At 29.0% G+C, this 17,153-nt stretch overlaps 1 long non-coding RNA gene across 1 annotated transcript; it reads left to right on the top strand.

Moving 5' to 3' along the window:
• The first annotated feature begins 90 nt into the window (after positions 1–90).
• On the top strand, positions 91–17,038 carry LOC132932341 (uncharacterized). Its single transcript, XR_009662858.1, has 3 exons — positions 91–175; positions 241–395; positions 16,279–17,038. It is a non-coding gene; the product is annotated as an uncharacterized LOC132932341 (long non-coding RNA).
• The last annotated feature ends 115 nt before the right edge of the window (positions 17,039–17,153 follow it).

Here is a 17,153-nt window from a genome sequence, read left to right as displayed (position 1 = left end):
CGGCTCACTACCAGTTTGGCGGGAAAATCAGTGTTGCCAACGCGCCAGCCCGTCGTCCGACCTATACGGCCAGTACGGCGGACGCTGTAACGATATTACGCGCTCGCTGCACCGTCGTGTCCCGCTTACAAAATAATATTACATTAATTGTTGGCTGCGGGATGCGGCCATGTGGGTAAATAATAATAATATTATCACATATTATTCTGTATAATATAACATTGGAATATTCGCTTATAGTCACTCCGATCGATTACTGAGCCATAGACGCGAACGACGAATTGTTCTGGTCGTCTACAGGCCTTACTTTAACGGGTAGTAAACACCCGAATCGGTCAGCTGAAGTACTAACTTAATGGGCATAAAACTATGACTATCAGAAGTCGCGGACAAACGTAAGTACCCACTACCCTAATATGCCCATACGTATATTGATGTGTTTTTCGATTTATACCTCCGAATCGCTATAGTGTACGCCGTATAATATAAAAACGGGAAAATATTGTAGTTTTATGTTCGAACTGTTCGAAGGTATAATTACTAGTTTAAAAAATTTGATTCCAATGTTTAAATTATGATATTAATTTGATATTTCCGATAATATCGTTTAATAATAAACTAATAAATGCTTGCGTTCACTTTAAACATATTTACTTAGATAGGTACCATCTCCTTTGATCCCTCTACGAAAAATATCGAAGTATTCGACAAGTCCTAAGAGTAATATGTCTTTTAAAAATCAGATTAAGACACGGTTTGGAGCTATAATGAAAATAAATCCGATAGTATTAATAAAGTGTATTAGTTCTAATAAAAAAATAAATAGTATCTAAAGTGCCTACAATAGCTTTTGAAGGGTGTGTCGCCTCGTCGTATCGGGCAATCACATCATGCAGGCCCTTTGTTTTGTATAGATACAGTTTGGTTGTGTCTTAATGGTAGACTTGTTTTTTTTCAGTATAGTAAATTCCGAACAAAGTAATGAATGATTTATTGTACAGTGATATGCGTATTATTATACTTTTTCTAATTGAAAACTTTTTGGGTGGTTTTTGTTAAAAAATTAAATCTATATTATTTCATTATGCCTTGGAAGATCAAATTTAAAATTTTCCATTTTTTTTTTCAAATAGTCGATAAGAATATAATTATAAAAAAAAATGTATTCATAGTAACATGACATTTGTAACGTATGTATTATACTATTTTATTGCACAACAATGAGACATTTTGAAATGTTTTCGACAACATTTCCATTTACCTTATTACTATATTATAAAAGTTACATACATTATAAATATATCATAAAATATAATATATTATACTTTGGTAATTACCGTTTTCGCTTAGAATCGTTTTTTGTATACTAAATGATTTGATTTAATTCAAATAATTCAACACGTATAGGTAGTAGGTAGTAGGTACCGACATTATACAGTGACTTGCTCGATGACGGTATAATAGACACTAGACATATTGTAAAGAGCGTTCCCCATTTTTTTTAGTTAGGACTAAGTCGAAATTAAATGTGAAATGGTAGTTAGATTAATAGTTAATAATTTCCGTTATAACATATAATGTAGATAAAGGTAAATAAAACTTTAAGGTATTAAAAATAAAAGGAATAAAAAGAATTGATCTACTATGTCGCATATCAAGGCCGTAACTAGGGGGGGATTCAACCCCCGAAATGTTTTCGTGTTATATTATGTGGTTGTAAAATAACCTATATATATATATATATTATGATAAAATTATAATACACTTTTTTAGCTATTAAAATCCCTCCCGAAATTAATTTCCAGTTACTGCCTTGTCGCAAATTATTGTTAGATAAAAACATTATGATACTTGCAGTTATGTTGTATACATAAAATATTAATTCCCAGGGATCCCAATATGTATGTATGTATCATAATATATAATGCAGCGTTGGATGTGTTGAATTACTATAGGTATATCGCAATATATCGTATTACGTGACTTGTCCGCAAATACGAACCACGCACTGAAGGTACCTATATATCATAAGATAAAAATTATTTTGACAAAAAATAAATCCAAACATTTATTACGCACGACACGTTTAATCCTATCCGAATATCCAATTGAAATGCTCGAGCCGCGTTCTACGACGGACTAAAATATATTATAATACTATTATAATATTCATATTGAACCCGTTGGCCGTGTGTTTTATTGTTCACGTCGATCGTCTTCGTAGGTCATGAGTCATAACTGACATACATGTATTATGTATATTATACATATATTTAATAAAAGAAAATTAAAAAATCATAAACATTTTAATAATATAATGTATCTATGTAACTATAATTTTACCTATTATCATAAATGATTTCAAAAGTTGATTATTGGAATACATATTTGCATTTTAAGCTGGTAAATCTGTTAGAGTTTTTAAACGATTTAACTCGTTATTAATATTCTTGCTAGTTGCTATAGTCAAAACATTTCCAATAACCGAAATGTATAATCTTTCAAACTCCGAAGCAATGTGTGTTTATGTAAAATGTAAATCCCTTCCCACACAAATATGAGACACCCGACTAAATAGATGGAATGAGGCTTATTTTCCTTATAAGTACTTATACTTTTATTATAGTTATTATATTCCACTGTACCGGCAATACTCTACTGTCTCTACTACTAACAAACCGATATTCTGTAATGCCTTCCATAAAACTAACCTCCTTTGTATTTTCCATATTTTATAACATCAATTTATTATTGGGAATTCTAACGTTTACAAATAAGGTAATGATAGTTAAAAATACAATTAAAAGTAATAACTAATAACAAATTCTATCATTATAGGTTAGTGTTAACAATTTAACATTACCTAACTGTTTGAATTAAATATATGCGTGTATAACTAGCTCGTTAAGGAAACTGTAATCGTTTTTGTTACACTAAAAAATTCATCTTTTTAATGGCCATAATTCAAAACATGACGTATTAAATTAAACAAAATAAACTTAGTTGTGAGCGTCTTATAATGCCAATTAATTATTATAGCAGACTTATTACTATATTAATAAACTTAAAAACGATTGCTTCCTCATAACAAAGTTAATTAAGCAAAACCAAGAATATAATATATAATATAGATATTACACATCTAATTGTATTTTGTATGTATGTTGTTTCTTTTTTTAAAGTTTTGTCTGCTAAACATTCCTAATATATAAGTTTATACAAATTCAAATTTATTTTCATTGTTTTTACGTAGAATTTTGAAAATTTTTAATTTTTTTTAGTTTCCTTTTTGTATTATTTGCAATTTGTATTTTGTATTACTATATAGTATATGATGTTACGATCTGGAAATATAATTCACCACTTCACCAGATGTATACAGAGAATAAAAATAAAATTGTTTTTATGGATTTTAACGTTGAATTACGATAATATTTATTGAGTTTACACATTTTATAGAAAATTATTAATTAGTATGCACGAAAAAATAGATACCTAAGTATTAAAATAATATTGAAATATCTTTATAAACTTATTGAACTTTCTAAGATATTTAATATTTGTTATTTGTATGCAAAATATAAAATGGTTTAATATAAGGTATATCGTTATTTATATTGAAGAAAACCAATTATAATGAATAATTATTATTGCATCAACATACTCATATAAGTGATAAGTTCCCATAAGTCGAAAACCGTTATATATGTATAGCTACGTCTACGTTAGTAGAAGTAAATACGCAAGTATAATAACCAATACCCGGTTTTTATATAATGCAAAAAGTACTTAAATATGCACTATTATAAGTAAGCATGTGTCTTGAAAAATAACAGTAGATCATTTATCTTTTATCAATTATTTTTTAATTACAAAAATTAATTTTTAAAAGAATGTTTAGATTGTTCAATACAATAAAAATTTGAAACACGTAAAATTTCGATAAATAAAAATTAAACTAGATACAGTGTTTACTGTTTTTACAGTTTTACTTCAGTTGACTAATAATTGTTCGATGTTCGTCATACCAAAAGCAATGAAATCGGTAAAACGTAAAAACTAAATAAATGTATAATATCTATTATAGTTGTTAGGCTACCCAAACAGATAAAATAATCGTAGATTAGATAGTGAAAAACCATTATTTTCTACTATCGGTATTTAGGTGATTCATATAAAAGTAATTTACGTCTGAATTTTTCTGTTCATTCAATAATAAAATTTGACAAAATAAGATATTCGAATAAAATTTAAACGCAAAAATATATAAGTCAAATTGGTAAAATATGCAAAATAAAATTCCAAATTAAAATGTCTTATATCATTATATAAATTTGTAACTGACTTATATATTATATTATATATTTTTTTCGAATAATATATATTGTAAAATTAAATATTAGCTATAAAATCCCAACCAAGCACTAACAATAAATTAATAACGAAAAATGCAACTTATTTTTGTTAATTAGTAATTCCTTAATATTAATGTAATTTATAAATTTTTCACCGTGTTAAATCATATAAAATTTATTTTCAACTGCGTCGTTTTCCTTAAATTAGAATATACGGGCATTAATATTATTCTTTTTGATCTTTTTCACCATTATTATTGTCGTTAGAGAGCTATAAAATGTATCGAATAAAATTAACGACGTTCCTAAAACAATATATTTAAAATTAGAATAACGATTATACTAAGTATTAGACCGTCGTTTATTTGTAAAATATTATAATTATTATATCCTTTGAGATGTTTATATAGTGCTATGCATATAAAAATACTTTAATAATTAAGGATGTGGATACACAAAAGACAAAAGATCGCATTTTAAAATATAAATAATAATTAATGTTTATTACTTATAAGTTATAAATTATAAATTATTAGTGTTATTATTCACATGTAATTTACTAGCATATAACACGAATACATGTATAAACTATAAAGGAGAAAAATCGAAAAATATATCAATATACCAAAGAGCTTATTCAGTGGTAAATACCCTTGTAAATACAATTTTCGAAATTATCGATAAATATGAGGTTCTAACATATTATTTCAAAATATTAAATTAAAAATATATATATAGATAGCTATAAGTGTTAAGTTTTAATTTTTTAAATTACACACACATTTTATATTTTACTATTGATTATATAGTACTATACTACTATACTATATAGTATTATAGTATTATACATACCCATGACTGTATGCTACTGCTACATATAACCTGCTACAATATACTCGTATTTTTATATTTTATATTACATTTATGTATATTGCACCTGGGAATAGTTTTATTATTATCGTATTGGACCGTGTTATGTGAATTTTTTTTATACATATCATGCCTGATTTTGACATTTTAAATCAAATACGAAAATAGTTTATTATTGGTTATTGGTTTGACCTGGGCCTAATCTTGATATTGAGGCCTGAGGGATCCAGTTGTCGATACTTCCAACCCTCTACATAGTGACATCGAGCTTATTATGTTAGTTTGGCTCTAAAATCTATAACAAAATGTAACTAAGCTAGGTACTTATCATAAATTATAATAAAATGTAGTTATTGGTTAATCACTTCACATTATTTATTGAATAATCGTATTTTTATTGGACGACACACAAACAATAAATAATGAATTGCAAACTTCTACCTATTCAATAAGCGTTTCGAAAAAAAAAATTTAAAAAGTTTCACTCAAGTGTGTATAATTAAATAACGTAGTACGAGGATATTTATTTTAGTTTTAACAATAAGACTGAAATGTCCTTCGTTAGGTTTTTTTATATGTATAAAGACAAGTAATTTATTAATGACTTTTAAATATTTATTAATTAACACAAACGTTAATTTAATTAACGGTTTGTTATTGAAAAAAAAAAACTTAAATTTGTTATCACATTATTATAATTTTTTTTATTTTTTTTTTACATTTATAAACTTTTTTGTTTATCTTCTATGGCACTACTATATTATATTTTGTTATATAGATACTTATTACTTACTATAGCAGGCATGTATTACACAAGTGTACAACGCATCCAAACATTTTAATTCAGAAAGGAGTTTAATTTAAGTTCTAAATACCGCTATTATTTACAAACCAAGAAGTTTTGTTGGAAAGTACAGTTATAGGCATGATACATTATTTAGTCAAGAAGATAGATGTGCACTATAGAAAGTCTATTTTTGAGTAGGTAGTTAAAATCGTTTTATGGTTGTTTTGGGGACCATGTGCCGCCGTATAGTCAATGACTGTAATATGTGTTGTCTTCCTGTCGATATAATTAATAGTACACTATTTTAAAGACGCTATAACTAAATAACTTAAAATAATATTTCGGTCACCTACATAAAATAAAAACAAATCGTCATTAAAATTACAATTGAATTATGTATATATATGTACATTGTATGTATACATTATGTTTATTATATTTATTTGAATATTACTATAATAATATATAATGTTTGTTAGACAGTTAATGATAATAATAATAAAACAATAACTAATTCTATACAAACATTATTATGAATAAGTATTAGGTACTTCGATATCATACATTTCGGGTTTCAGCTGTACTAAAAAAGAAGCCTTAAATCTCAATTTTTAAATTTAACGAATAGGATTCAATTATAAGTTTGTAAAATATGTATGATTGTATGATTTTTTTTAAACCCAATTGATAATATAGATACCATAAATGACAAATCACCACACTGTGTTCGCAATGCTACTATGTAGCTGCTGTTAACGTATGTATATGTACAACACGGTTTTATATTATTATATAGTTACGCCCATATAAGTAAATTTCCGGCCATGTAGTAATTATTATTGTTTTTTAATCACGATAATAATATTATAAATACGCCAACCCCGAAGTTAATTACATCACGTTCAATGATCCCAAAAATCGATTTCGATTGTTTTTCTGTGTTTGATTTGGAATATTAGTTTTATATATGCAGGTGCTGCACATATTGTCCAGTAAAGTCACCGATCCTATTGTTTACTATCTAAATAAAACAAAAAAATCCTTGACATAATTTAAGTACAAAGTAATGAATTCATAACATAGGGATATCAACATAACAACCATACAATAAGTATTCTTATAAAATTGTATTGATCCAATATGTAATATATCAAATATATGTACATATCAATATATCATTCAACTTGATTTTTTCTTGACTATTCTCCATGAACATTTTATTGAATCATATTATTTGTCGATGTCGATAATTATGAAAAAAATATATTAAGACATTTTCTTGTCACAAATTGGTTTATTAATTATTTAGTAATAAAAATAATTGGTTTATATGTTTGTAACATGATATTTCATGTACATATTTGTCGGTAAAAATGATAAACAGTAAAAGCCCAGAGAACTCATTGACTTTTAACACGGTTGTGTGGCCTCAAAATCTTATTTCAGACTTAGAAATGATTTAAAAATTCTAAACATTAATTTGCTAAATCATCACAAAACAAACTTAACGTAAGGTAATTATTGATCTGTGTATTGTATCGTTACATTGTTATCCATGTTAGTCATATTATTTTAATAATTGGGATTTATAACATAAACTGTTGTGTATTACAATGTTTGTTATTTACTAAACTTACATGCATTACTCTACAGAATATATTATATTATATAATTATATAATATTATAATATTATTATTTTATTATATTATAATTTATATTCTTTTGATATTGTACGGATATTTTTTCTTTCTCGGTAGGTACTCTTATCAACCAGCATAAGAATTCGGTTATTTGGTATTTTTTATATATTATAATGATAAATTATAAATGGTGGTACTACTATATTGTATAACATTGTTATTTTATTAATAGTCATTTAATTTAATCAATCTAATGTGTGTTAGTTATAAAAAAAGCTCTTTTGCGTAGAAATGGCCGGAGGAGGAGAGTAGTAGGTTAGATATGACACTTTTATTCGCCGAGTATAATAATTGCGCAATTGAAACGTAAAATCGAATAGACTATTTTTAATATTTTCAAATTAGTGAATAAACTCGGTTATTACACTACTTTTGCATAAATAAGTCAAGTAAATCATTTGTAATTTAAAATATTTGGTTTTGCTAATTTAAGTTCTTGTAATGAGTGAATGTGACACATATGTATTTTATCCGGTAGTTAGACCACTGTCAATTTTCGCAACCTAATATTATAAGTATTAAACGAACATTAGACAATAAAGCTAATAAATAAAAAAAATAGTATTTTCTATTTAAACTATTGAAGTTATGACTAAACTATTTCATAGATGTATTGCAGTCTGGAACATAACTAATGTTTATATATGGCAAACGATTAATTGTTAAATTATGTAACTGCTGTGTATAATATATTTTAACATCGCTGATTAACTCGCGTCCAGGCTGTTGGATAATAAACAAATTCGATAAATGTTTCATTGCAATACATTTAAAGTCGCTGTAAAAGGACAGCAATATTATATAATATGATAGTAATATAAATCAACGTAAGTTAACATTATTGAAATGCAATTTCTGAATTAGTTGATTATGGTGTTTCAAGTTGGTACCGATGAAAAATATAAGAAAAAATAATAACAAATAATATTTCATCGCGACCGTCAGTACCGCAGGTTAGTGGTATAGACGGTAAAGATATCGAGGTGAACTGACAGCGCAAGACAGCCACAGCGTCCACCGACACCTCGTGGCCACGGCGTACGTGCGGAGAAACCGGCGATACCATATACCTACGACCAGTGGGCTACGACACCGATCACCTCGACTCAAATCCGGGGGCCTGGAAAACGACCAGAGCCCCCGAGTATCACGCGCGAGACGATTTTCTGTCCAAGACGTAAAAGGCGCGTGGACGCCGCTGGCCACCGCGTCTGTGGGCACGCGGCTTAGGGCCGACACACGACATCGACATATTATATTTAAGAACAGGTTTACGATCGCGCAGACTATATTACGGGGCATCAGCCTGTCGAGAACGACCAAAACGCTGTTCCGGCCAATCCGGTGCTACCCAACATATTTCACGCGTCGCTGCGGGTGACCCGGATACGGTTTTCCGGCAGTGGGCTCCATCCGGTTAGCTGCCGACGGTGATGGCCGTACGACGTCGGTCACCGGGACCGCTGTGCGGGCTGACGTTCGAAACGCGTTTTCACAGTTTTCTATCGCCGCGGCCGTGGCCCTATCGACTACGCACGGTGGACCGGTGACGGTGTGCAGCAGACGATCGCGGATCAGAACATACATGACGCGTATATATATCGCGATCAAACCGCGGCGATGTTGCGCGCCCCGAACATCTGCGTGGCCGGCAGGTACGGCGTACGGTCATCGGGCCCAAACTGTTTCTCGCGCATCACGACTCCGCCGCGTGCAATAATAGGTACTACGCGTTCAACGTGTCCAACGCGTCCGCGAGCGCGCAATACGCCGCCCGTGCCGATATGCATCAAAGTGCGCGCGGGACCGTTCGGCGACGAGTACAAGCTGTACTGAGATCACGTGCACGCCGCGCGTTCGCGTTCTGCACCGTTTATCGACTCTGCAGGTCGGCGCGCGTATGCGACGGGCCCGGGATCGACCGCCTGTTGCGCGCGGTATCGAATTTGACTGTGGACTGTGGTCGGCCGCGTGAATATAATTAGGTCAGCGGCAACCCCAATAGCGCTCGCGTGGTCGTTGGCGCGCGGTGGTCGTCCTCGGGACGTATCCGAGTTGGGTCCGAGATAACATTTATGATAAAGATAAACAACTAATTGGGTCCGTCTATAAAAACGGTAACACACTAATTGGGTCCTATTATAAAAACTGTACCACCAGGCTCCTACGTAAGGCGGTTGGCCTAGGATGGCAAGCTAAGAAGTATATAATAAACTGTCGTACAAGGAGCGGGTGACCAATATAATAATGAAGAAACCAATTAATTTATATGCGCATTTTAACATTTTTTACTATATATACGTAATGATATTTTTTAAAATTTTACACTATATACCTACTAATATTAACATTTTAACATTTTTTACTAAACTTAAAAAAAATATATATAGAACCGCAAAAAAATATTTTTATTCATACCTCAGTTCTAATTTATAGATCACTGACAGTCCTAAGTCTGTAAAAATGAGAAAGGAAATGTTTTTTTGCACGGACCCAACTAGTAAACGCCGCGTCCTCGACGGCTCGTGTTTACTTATTCGCGTATCCACTTTTCCCGATTTTGGAGTGTGACTGCGAACAGTTTTTGTTTATAATCCTTATTGTTAATTTTCATGACACGTTTTGTTTACCGTACATACTCTGAATTGTTTGTAGCAGGTATTTCTATCAATAAATCACCGCGTAAGACGCAATCAGAATACTATTATCCTGTATAATTAATGGAACACACACTCAAAACATTGAGCGATTTTGACGATCGGCTAAAGAGCGGAATAAAAGAACTCATCGGGAAGTCATCGGTCCATGTTAAATACCAATAAATATTACTGATATTAGGTGTGTGGAGTGTCATGAAATCAACTTCCCCAGTTATTTTTGATTGTGGTTTTTGTTCAATCCTACCTAAAATAGGATTAGATAAAATATGTTAAATCAGGGGTCGGCAATTAATTTATATGGAGGGCCAGATATTTAAAAAAAAAAAAATTTCGAGGGCCAAAAAAATTTCAATATTAGTTTAATTTTTGTTATGAAGGGTAGGGGGAGTGATGCATAGGATGTATAGGAAAATTAAGAAAATTTTTGGCGGTCCATATTTTTTCCTTCCGCGGGCCGGACATGGCCCGCGGGCCGCCTATTGCCGACCCCTGTGTTAAATAATTACCAAATTTAAAATGTTATTAAACATCTTATAATCGAATATTATTATGAATTACGATTACCTCAGCCCCTGAACCATTGAAGTAAATAAGTATTTATATTTAAGCTATATTAAGTAAGCAATATTATTATGAGAAAAAAATATAACAAAGTAATCAATTCATTATATTATATAATTTCACAATAAGTATTTATTTTATTATTGTATGTTAAAATTTAACCTAATTAATTAATTAATTTCATTAGATTTTCTACAATTAAGTGTACAAAAATATATTGAAATTTTATTAAAAAGTATTTGTAATTTAAAAAGAAAATATCTATCTCTACAAGTTAGTAAAATGTATTCATTTTTTTGTAAATAAAAAACCATTATAGAGTTAAGAGGATATTATCAACGTAGTATTTGTTATCTCTCTCTAACCCACGCGCAACATATCAAATTTTACGTTCACAAAAATGACTATAACCATAATAATTTATCAAATTAGAGTGAAATTATCTATTATAAAATTTAAAGTTAAGAAAATTATCTTGGGCATCTCATAAACGTTTTATTATATTTTTATTTTAAAGCGTGTTATGAGTTTTTTAAAATTGTAAATTGTTTATACATCTTAAAAAACTCATTTTTTTATAATATAAAGATTTTTTGATTTTTTTTTTAATTTTTTAGTTAGAAACTTTTCCTAATCATTTTGTGTTTCAATATTTTTTGTAATCTTTAATTATATTATTTTTAGCAGTTAAAAACTTACAAATTAAATCTAGTACCTGCTTTATCATGTAAAAAGAAAGTATTTTTTTTTTGATTAAATATTTTTACTTAAATTTAAGTTTTTTAAATGCTTATTTGAGTGCTTATAATGATGTTTTTAAGCGTTTATTTTAATTATTTTAAGTGCTATAAGTCCATAACCCTGTTTATAACTCTATAGTTTTTAATTTTTTAAGTAAAATTTCAAAAGAAAATATGAAATTTAAAGACCTATCACTTATACTAAATTTTAAAAGATAAATATTTTTAAAAAAACATCTCAATATTTTTGATAGAATATTGTCTAAGAAATAAGTTGCATTACAATATTAATTAAGACTCATATAGTTGTAGAAAATTGTGTAGTGTATAATATTCATGGTCTCCCACGGGTCACAGAACTATTCTACTTCAAATTGTTATCCCAAATTTAAAATTTAAAATTATTTAGCTGTACCTACCAAGATGATTCCAAAACATAATTGACATATTATTATGATTAGGCGTAAGATAAAATACACACGACCTCGTTACCTAGCAAACCGTGATTTATTATATGAAACCTATTGTCTTACCAGTCAACGTCATTGATCCTTTGATATCAAATAGCACACGGTACATACATTGTTTTGTACTATTCAAAAACCATACAGTCTTCTCAATATCACGATATATGGTTAACCTTATAACAAATACAAATTTGCCGTTTAATTGTATAGGTAGTATAGGTACCTACAAATTACAATCTACATATAGCATGTTGTATAATATAGTATGAATAATATAAATTATCATATTTACCTAATCGGTGTGGGTATTCGTTTTCACGTCATCGATCGTAATATATGACTATATGTCTATATAAATATTATATTATGATCAAGTTTATACATTTAGTTTAAGTAGAAAGTACAACACTAATGAATAAGAACAACTAACAAGCACAATACATTTTTTTAAAGTTTAAAAAAAATTGTTTGATCAAATAATACTTTGTATATAATATATTTCATATTATTATATGTATGCTAGTAATTTATTTATTTATTCTAAAATTGTTATTGGGATTAGATATTCGTGTTGAAATATTAATTAAAAAGAAAGTTTCACATTTTATAATTTATTGTTATTATATACTGGAAACCAGTCCGTTTTAAATATGGACACTTGACTTGCACTACAGTTACCGACTAAATGGCGGATCAATTTGTTATATCGGTAAGAATTTACACCACCTACATAAATTTCTTAGTGGTAGCATCAAAACCCTAAAATATGATAATATTTTGGTATTGAACTAAATAGAAGAATTAAAAGAAACTCGGTTTATTTTCTATAGATTATAGTAGATACATAAATGTTAATTTGGGTACTTAATGAGATAGTAATTTCAATATTATGGAAAAATCAATGTTGAGATAATGGACCAGCTTGGTTAAAAAGTAATAATTTATTCACTCAATGAAATACTTGTGTACACATCATCAATGATGTCATCATAGTCATCATAATGCATGTGATGTGGGAATGTATTTGTATTATATGAGTAAATATTTTATGTATTTTAAAATAAATTATAGAATTCTAAGTATTTGAATACATATATTATAATCGAATTATAAATAACACAAAATTGTGCAAAAATATATTTTGCTATTTTTTATCATACTAAATTATGTTTCAAGTAAGTTATTTTAAATTTGGCAACCCAATTAATTCAATTTCATATTTTGATCATTTTGGTATTTAAATATAAAAACTAGGCCTCTAATATAGTTCACTACACTATATTTGTAATAAGTTGAAACGGTGTTATACAGGGAAATCTCCTTGAATTTTTGAGCCATTCATCCACTCATAAAAATGTTGAATGTTTATAAATGATATAGCAGGCTATATGAAAAAAAAAATTGAATACATGTATAATTGTATAGGTAAATAGAAAATCTAATAAAAGAACGCAAATGGTTTGTGTATTATATATGAAACATTATTAATTATTTTGTATTGTCGACATTCGAATAAGGAATAAGGATTTTTTCGCACACTTAAACCTAATGAATTGGCAGCACCATTATACTATATATAATGTTTTATACTTGCCAAAGTCCTGTATCGTTGAACGTTTGTCAGCGGCTAGTTTCTGCAGTGACGTCGATCGCATTGCATACACCCACGCTTTTAAATTCAAAAAAGAAATCGCATCTGTCCATTCTCCGCTCAGATGATAATAATAGTTATAATACTTTTATTTATACCATTCAGCGAGTATTTTCTGTTTCCGTTCATCGCGTTTGTCGAAAACTCCTTGTTAACGTTAAATATTTGTTCAGAATGAATACTATACAAAAAGCATGACGTCATCTTACACAAACGATTTCTGTATTATATATATATATATATATATATATATATATATTATTTGTGTGCGATATAATTGCATTATACATTATACAACTATCAATATTTATATCGTTAGATAGGGGTGTATTTAGAGAAGGACTGCAAGTGGTTCCTATGACTTTGTGCAGTACATTTTTTAGGGATATAGGGGTGGCAGCAATTCAGCATTGCTGTCCAAAACCTACAACCATTGTATTCGTTATTTAAGATTCATAAACATTTTCAAATATCTGCCAATGACATATTTTTTAAGAGGGATAATAGTTACGACATCAAAACTTTACCAAGGGTAAAAATAATTGACATGTTTCTGCCCTTAGTTGTTTTTGTATAAGGCTGAATTACACCTACATTGCAATGCAAATTATAATGTTTATAAACGCAGAATACAAGCTTATGCTTTTTTTAATTTAGATTTATATACAGAATTTTATAAAAGTATAAATGTATAATATTTGTTTATACACGGTTATTACTGATTTTAAATTTAGGTAGCATTTTGCTTACACGTGGACTTCTTGCCTATAATTTATTATAAAGATTGCATTTGTTTATCCTTGGTACACTACAAATAAGTTGCAATTGTTTTTATTTTTTTTTTAGGTGTCTATGTACCTATTATATTATTAATGTACAAAATAAATTAAATCTGTCTAGTTATTAAAAAACACGAGTTTTATAAACGAAATTATATTGATAACGGTTAATAATTGAAATATCATTAGGCACTGTTACCAACAATAACGTATATTGTTTTCTAAAACTTTGTACTTTTTGTTCGCTATTTACTGGATGTCGATGGATCTATTGGAAAACTTCTAAAACAGATATTAATTCATCATTTGTTTTACTTTTGAATAATTTTCCATTTATTTATTTTAATAATTAAATTTATTAGGTACCTATTAATTATAAAATAAGTATTTATGTAATACTATATTATACTATATTAAATTTCTTGAATTTTAAGTTTTTAAATCAAATTTACAAGTAATAAAATGTTAGGTTAAAAAAAAAGAAAGTTAACCTCAATTCTAAGGTTAAATTTATAGAAAATTTATTATGATGGATTTATGTTTTGGAAAAAGTAAAGGTCATTTTCAATCCCCTTAGAAAAGTATCATACTATTATTAAGGGGCCTCGCTACGGTTATTATTTAAGGGACAACATTTAGGCAATTCATAATCTCGTCTTAGCCGCCCGAGATCTATGTATTAGTTGTAAATGATTATTAGTGTATGTGAAATTCAATGCGGGTACCGGCTGGAATCATCGACAGTTGCCACTCTCGTACGCGCATGCACATGTCAATAACTCGATAACAATAAGTATTCACTATACGAATTTTACGACAACTTACTTATTGATTTGACAAAATTAAATTTAGTTAACGGTGTTTGATCTTAATTCGGAAAAAATATTTAAATTCAGTAGAAAATGTCTGTAGATCGTACGAAACATTACGGTTTTAATTTTAATTTTAAATTTAATATTATGATTTAAAAAAATTCATATTTTTAAATTTTTATTACCACTTCATTAGAATATAAGATTTAATTGTTACAAAGTATTCCGTATGATCTATTGATTTATAGACAATTTTTTGCAGAGTTCCTAATTTTTTTTCAGAATCAAAATCGGACATCTTAAACTAACTTTAATTTTGTCAAAACTTTACGTCCTTTGAGCTCAAATTGACGGCAGTAGCAAGGCCCCTTAAAATAATTATCATAATCGTAACGTAAGGTTGACTGATAACTTATATGTACCTTTAGTAGCCTGTCTACAGTGCCGTGTCATCAAAATTTTTTTTTTAATATGATAAATATAATACTCATCTATGAATCATTATTATTTATGACATTCTGCGTATCATAATTTGTCGATAATAGAATAAATATAAATATAATAATACAAGTATAATTATTCTATAATCAATGGTATTTAATTTATTACATAATTTTGTCTGCGGTTGTCACAATTATGGCGGTTGCAAGAGTATCAATCCCGGTATACTGATCACTATTTAAACGTCTGTACACTGCTTAAATATCAAAAACAAAACTACAAGTTCATGTTTATAATTTTTAATTTATTTTTATACCTATAAACCAATGTTACCAGCATACGTAGAAAAATAAATCACACAAACAGCCGTAGAGGCTGAGCAATGTTAAAATGTATTATTGTTTTGTTATGTGGATACATTTAAATTTTTGATTACCTTTTCTAACTGTTATAGGTTTCTTAAGGCGGACGCGAACAAAGTCGTTTCGCCAACAGAACAATATTATACGAGTGTATCACGGATAGAAAACAAGCTCACCCAACTACAATAATAATTATAAATAAAAAAACCAGGTATACCATCAGTGGCGGCAACTATAAGTTGGTAAAATTATTTACATTTTACTGCCGACGCAAACAAACGAGTGAAATCCGACAGTGTGCCGACCGTTCGCCGAAACCATTAAAAAACGAAGGAACAATAGTTATATACGATGGCGGGTGCCGACGAGGGATTTGGTTATTAAAATACTTTCTTTCGTTGCCGTTGTGTCACAACGGTTGTGAGTTGTGACGTTGTGTGCAATATTATTGTACAACTACTGTATTTGAGTAGTGTTTGGAGGAGTTTTTACAACTCTAGATGGGATTTACACGCAGTTTGTAATAATTAGACACAGATACGTTTAAATTATAGGTGTGTTTCGTTTATCTGCTGGTTTATCACGAGCATATGATTACATGATTTGTATTATCTGATAATGTCTTGCAAAAGTAAAGTGCCTTCCTCACGAAACAAACAAGTCTTCCACGGATATAATAACTAATAATTCAAAAACGTAACCTAAAATTTAAAATACTTTTAAAATTGTATAGATGACGCGTTTGTCAATGTCGAGTTGTTAAATAACGGTTGAGATACCGTCGAATGTTGATCGTTATATAACTTATAAACTATGTATGGGTATTCATTTTTTTCTCTCAATATTTGTATTAATTTAAACGGATTTATCAGGTCTTTTTCAATACCTTATCACTAGGGAGGGTTAAAGTGTATCTAGCTAAAAAATCTTCGACGTGTGTAAACATCACTTTCAGTTGAGTGGGTAG

This window comes from Rhopalosiphum padi, chromosome 1 (genome assembly GCF_020882245.1).
Source record: "Rhopalosiphum padi isolate XX-2018 chromosome 1, ASM2088224v1, whole genome shotgun sequence".
NCBI classification, from domain to species: domain Eukaryota; kingdom Metazoa; phylum Arthropoda; class Insecta; order Hemiptera; family Aphididae; genus Rhopalosiphum; species Rhopalosiphum padi.
Note: the sequence above shows the minus strand (reverse complement) of the source record. Positions and strands in the feature narration are given on the sequence as shown.